We start from the raw sequence: 4994 nt of genomic DNA on the forward strand, positions 1-4994 counted from the left end.
CAGGTTTGGAGCAACCTAATTGGTCTTCAGAAAGTGAGGCCAGCATGCTAGGGGCGTGGCTACGCTTCCAACGTGTGGTGGCGGTTTTGAAGTGACCTGATTGGTCAATGGGAAGAGGGCCGGCATGTTAGGGCGGGTCGCGCTTTTAACGCGCTGCGGCGAATTTGGTTACCTAGCTTGGCTAGGCATGGTTTCGACCAACAGGTCTAGTATATGACACGAGGCGCGAAACCCTATTTTGCAATTTAGTTGGGTTTATGAGTTCTTTGCAAGTTATCACAAGTTCGTATGTTGTCACAAAATCTTTACCTACAGAATGCAGTATGCTTTCTGTCTGAGCCTTTCATGCAATGGCCTTAATTTTGGTACTTGGAGGTTTCATGCTACTCAGCTGCGAGTGAACATAAATCCGTCATGCCATACCGATTTAAGGGTTCTGCTGAGGAACATAGCGCAGGAAAGTACTCAGCGAGTCTAGTATTGGCAAGGCGCCAAAATTTAAAGTATATTGAGCGGTTCAATAAATGCGTCGGTGGAGAGGTTAGTACTCGCAGCATCGTTTCCTTGTAGAGTGACGTCACATCTGATGCAAGGTTTTACGATTTTAACCCTAAGCTAAAAACCACCATCAACACCTATCAATTATGTTTATTACTTCAATCGGAATTTTAAAACTATCCACTTGAAAAACGGGGATAGTAGAAGTCGAGGTTTGCACCAAGACCGCCTTCCAAACAGTGAAGAGCGTGCAATTATAGAACATCATCTTATTTTCGACTCTATCGATGAGATTCTCGAAAGAGTCGGTTTTTGAGACATGGGTAGAAAGAGGTGACCCTAAATATATACTTGTCTCTGATGGAGATCTTTTGCACTCCAAGAATGGTTGTAACACTATCCACCACAGATTCATGTGTATTGTTACTAAAAAAATGCCATAATTTCGAAACTAATGAGTTTCCCCGACTCCCTGCTAAATTTCGAAAATATTTTGAAAAGATTGGTCCCTTCCTCTTTGGTTGCATTTGTGAATATTAGAAAGTCATCTGCAAAAAGCATGAAAAATAAAGGGGGCATTAGGACCAATTTTAATGCCATGAATTAAGCCCTTATTTTCTGTAATGGACATCGTCCTAGATAACACTTCCATACATATGATGAACAGGTAGGGGAAAACCTTTTTTCAGGAACACCATTTATTATAAAAAATAATATGACATACATCGTTTGTTCAATAGAGAGAAGTACAAGCTTCCTTCCAGAGTGCTGGTAGTTGATGAGTGCAGGCATATTTGCTTGTTGATTAGTGCAGGTTTAGTTTTCTTCTTTTTGAAATTTAGACTTCCATGAACAAAAAAAAAGGTTACAAAAGGGTACCAGATCTGTTTGTTGCCCTTATTTCATTCGAGAAAATTGAAATGTTGGTACCCAATAGATTATGTTCCTCATAAGTTGAAATTTGAAAAATATATTAGACGACATATTCGTCATATCTATAAAAAGCACATAAAACACATAATTAGGCATGGCTATCAATTGTTTCTCATGATCATTTTGCTTCATAGCTTCTTTATCCATTCTGTTTGCAGGCTGGTTATTCATTCTACTACTAAAACAAAAGTTCGCACATAAAGAAAGGATATTCATTGATGATAGCTTGATTTCTCCGCTGAACCATATTGTATCTTCTATTGACAAAATCTATAATTCTCTAGCAATCTCACTCCTTCCAAAAATCAAGAAAGCTCTTTTTTTTCCCCAGCTTGCTGCTTATAGAACAGCTAAAGCTTCTTTTTCTTCAGAGTTGATTACATTGAAGGTCACAGATCTGGCTGTGAGAGCTTCACCTGCATCATTGTGAAAAATGAGACCACATCCTGCATTGTCTATATTATTTACCCGCATTATTGCGAAAAATGAGACCACATTCTGCATTGTTTATATTATGTACCCAATATTGTTTATCAAAATTAAGTTTAAATTAATATGTTGGAAGAGTTGTCCGTCCCTGCAAATGTACAAGGAGATGATTATTCACGGTAGTTATGTTATTCCTTGAAGAAATTACAACATTCTGTTTATCTTGTTCATTCTCAGTGATAGACCAGAAACTCATGTGTTTGGATAGCTAAGGATGTTCGGAGACTTGTATTTTATTTATATGGGAAAACTCTCGAACATCTCTCCTTCCAAATAAACCAACTTTATCTATAACTTTGTTGTCAACAACTCTGCTAGCATTTGTGCCTACAATCCATTTTGAGTGAACTTCCAAAAAGGGTGATTTAATGTCCATATTAATGTGAAGATCTACTACGGAGGTAAGCACCAGACATATTCAACACATGAGCATTCAAAGAAAAAATATTTAAGAGATTCATTAAGGTTATTACAGAATATAAAATGTACATGTATATCTTTTGTTATTTGGCCAAGTTTGTTTCTAGATGGTAAGGCATTGTGTATGCATTTTCATAAAAAAATTTGATTCTTTGAAATATGTTAAGTTTCCAAAATGATTTCCAGAAAGAAGCTATATGTGAACTGTTTGGATCATTTTATGCAATAGTGTCAATAGCAGGATTTTACAGTTTTTTATAAAAGAATTTAACTGAAAAATTCCCCATTAGGAGTGAGCAACCATCTAAGCTTATCATCTTTTAGCATGCCATCAACATCAGTAAATATTCTTACAGGGGAAAGTCATTTCTAACTTTCTCCAAATTCCACTTCGGTATATCTAAATCAATGAGTTCAAATACAAGCGCGTTATGGAATTGGTTTGAGATCCAAAATGAGAGAGTTCCTGAAATACCTGGATTCCAGTTGTCATACCATACATTTGTGATTTCATTGCCACCTGCCTCCCAACAACACTATTGATGTATAAAAGGAATCCCATATAAAATGCATCTCTGTGGCGCCCATGATTCATTGTAATAATTCTTGCGTAAAATGAAGCTATCATACTATGAAAATATTTGTTTTCCATGATAAAAGACCAAAGTGAATTAGGTTGTGTTATCGTCCTAAAAGCCAGTTTGGCCATCATTGCTTTATTCATCTTATTTGCCCCTTTAAAACCTATGCCTACCCTTTTGATTTTTTTCCCTTCATATTTTCTTTGAACACTCGTACGTCAAATCTGACTGGTACTTACTAGGTAGGTCAAGGGGACCTGACGGATCCAGCTAGTATACCACCTGGAACCGGACCCAGTAGTTTTCTCTGGTTCCAGGTCTGATTCCCAAATTAATGAACTTAGAACTAGACCCAATAAAACCTTAAATATGCATTGGGTCCGGATATTTATCGGGTCTTCTAAAATCAACTATATTTTTGCTAACATTTCTTTTATATCATTTATGTTGGGTTGGATCTAATAATTTTTCATATAAAATTCTAGTCACATGTATGTAATGTTCTATATTAAATTTAAGAAAAACAATGAAAAATGAAAGGAAAAAATCTATTTGAAACTAGAAGAAATATTTGCATTTTAGTAAAAAACAAAGGACAATATCATGAATATTCAGGTACTTCATATCCGCGGGGCCACCAGTTCTTCATTATGACAAAGGACAACCAGGATTATCAAATCGATCATGTATGGATTCATATCCCAACTTAACCTAACTTAATGAATTACTGATTCCTAATACAAACCATTTCCTAATCATTACATATTTTTATAATTTACTTATTAATAGCCTAATTAAATTTGTTTTTTCTAATTTAACAACATTTCGTAATTATAATAATTCTTTAGCACTAATTCTAACCAACATGGATGAGCCTACGAACCCTGCTAAAATAGAAGAATATTACTTGATAAATAAACGTACACTCTGTAACATCTATTACAAAATCAATTCGGATTACCTATGGTTCGTTTAGAAAATGTGATTCAAGGAACTATATGTGGAGAAATTAGTCTGCCCCTACCGTACTGGAACTTGGTAGTTTCCACCGCCTGTCCATGGTTGAGTCTTGGGATTTGATATCGGACTTGAAAAGCCACTTATATACGCTTACGTCCAATCATTCCGGATAACGTTTGCGTCCTCTATCTTTAACCTAAACTTAATATACGGGCTCGAATAACTTTAAAACTAAAATACCCCTGCTACGCCCGAGGTTTAATCTTTTTGTAGCTAGTAGAGTTTATGGTTAGCCGGGTCATGGTTAGGTTAAGTTTAGGTTGAAATATGTATTTTTAGTTTCTTTCACTTTTAGGATTAGTGGGGGCCATAAGTTTATATTAAACAAACAAATTAGTTTATTCTACTTTTAGGGTTAGCCGGGAGTTGTGGCCCCGACGTACTTAGGTTAAAGTTAGATTAAGATAAGAAATGCATTTGTTTCTAGGTTTAAGGTTAGTATGTGCATGGTTGGTTTAAGGTTAGCTTTTATTTGGCCATGACATAATTTCTACTATACAATCGAAAGAGAATCTTAGTCGTTCTTTGTTCAAGCTAAATACCCTTCATTCTTGGAATATATAAAACGAATGTGTTGTGTGGGTGTAACAAAAAGATTTAACAAACCCTTTTAAAAAATATTTTGGATGACATATATCTGGTGACCCCTATTAATATCAACAAGGACTATAACTATTTCCTCTTTTTTGTTTGGCTTGAAAATAGACGAGCCAATGTAGGATGGTACTTTTCCGAGTCTTTAGAAGAGTAAGAAGTTGCAATCTTTCTAGTATAGCTAAATAACCATGAAATCTTTGAATGCTTTGTGCAAACCTTTACATTTATGTGGTTTAGACTTCATAGGAGCAAATAAATATAATCGGGATTTGATTTCAATGAAGAGTACTAAGGATATAAACAAAAATAAAACATAGAGACGATTAACTTTCACGAAATATTAAAACCGGGATCGAGGACGCTTGACTTCATAAGAAAAGATCTACGAATAATCGTTTATCACAATTTCTTCGAGGATCGATAATGGTGATGCTTTATATAGAGATTTTGTACTTG

This window comes from Papaver somniferum, chromosome 6 (genome assembly GCF_003573695.1).
Source record: "Papaver somniferum cultivar HN1 chromosome 6, ASM357369v1, whole genome shotgun sequence".
In the NCBI taxonomy this organism is placed as follows: domain Eukaryota; kingdom Viridiplantae; phylum Streptophyta; class Magnoliopsida; order Ranunculales; family Papaveraceae; genus Papaver; species Papaver somniferum.